The sequence below is a fragment of the Camelus bactrianus genome, chromosome X (genome assembly GCF_048773025.1).
Source record: "Camelus bactrianus isolate YW-2024 breed Bactrian camel chromosome X, ASM4877302v1, whole genome shotgun sequence".
NCBI lineage: Eukaryota > Metazoa > Chordata > Mammalia > Artiodactyla > Camelidae > Camelus > Camelus bactrianus.
The window spans coordinates 110,206,935-110,208,000 of NC_133575.1; the positions used below are offsets into that span (position 1 = coordinate 110,206,935).

Here is a 1,066-nt window from a genome sequence, read left to right on the forward strand (position 1 = left end):
AACTGTGCAGCATTCCACACGATTCTAAAGCTTGTTTTTTCCATGTCTCTTGGACATCATTTTGGACATCTGTTGGTATATATATTCTATCTTATTTTATTTTTTCATGAGACATTGAATGTTATAGAATGGACATACCATAATTTATTTAGCCATTTCTTTATCTGAGCATTTAAGGTGTTTCCAGTATTTTTGCAGTTACAAACAATGCTGCAGTAGAAATCCCTTGTCCACATGTATATTTTTGAGTGCATGAATCAGTATTACTGAAGGAAATAAATGGAAAAATAGAAATGGCACATCAAAGGGTTTCTACCTGTGACTTGTTGATACTATCAAGCAGTTCTCAGAAAAGGCTGTGTCAATCTGTATGTCCAACGACACTGTGTGAGAGTACTGATTCTCCTAAGCTCTCTGAATACTGGATATTATTGTTTTCTTTTGCTAACTTTTGAGAATCAGATCGGTTAAAAAAACCTGACAGTTGATTGATACTCTGTGCATACTGCTATTTTAGCTAAGGAGACTTTCATTCATTCCATAGTTGTAGTTCTCACTAAGAAAAGGAAAATACATAGTTTTAGATTTTACAGACCCTGCATTTCCCAGCTAAAAGCCATGTTTGGACACAATCATAGGCTAAGTTCAAGGTCTAAGTAAAGTAAACTGAATTAAGAATACAGTTTTCACAGGGAGGGTATAGCTCAGTTGGTAGAGTGCTTGTTTCACATGCATGAGGTCCTGAGTTCAATCCCCAGTACCTCCATTAAAATAATAAGTAAATAAATTAGAACCTAATTACCTCCTCCAAAATTAAAAAAAAAAAAAGAATATAGTTTTCTATGTAAGACAGGACACCATAAATCTCTTAGAAGAGAACATAGGCAAAGCATTCTCTGACATAAATTGTAGCAATGTTTTCCTAGGGCAGTCTACCAAGGCAATAAAAATAAAAGCAAAAATAAATAAATGGGATCTAATTAAACTTACAAGATTTTGCACAGCAAAGGAAATCAAAAACAAAATAAAAGGACAACCTACAGAATGAGAGAAAATATTTGCAAAT

At 33.5% G+C, this 1,066-nt stretch overlaps 1 non-coding gene across 1 annotated transcript; it reads left to right on the forward strand.

The window, feature by feature from the left end:
• Positions 1 to 692: 692 nt before the first annotated feature.
• On the forward strand, positions 693 to 766 carry TRNAV-CAC (transfer RNA valine (anticodon CAC)). Its single transcript has one exon. It is a non-coding gene; the product is annotated as a tRNA-Val (tRNA).
• The last annotated feature ends 300 nt before the right edge of the window (positions 767 to 1,066 follow it).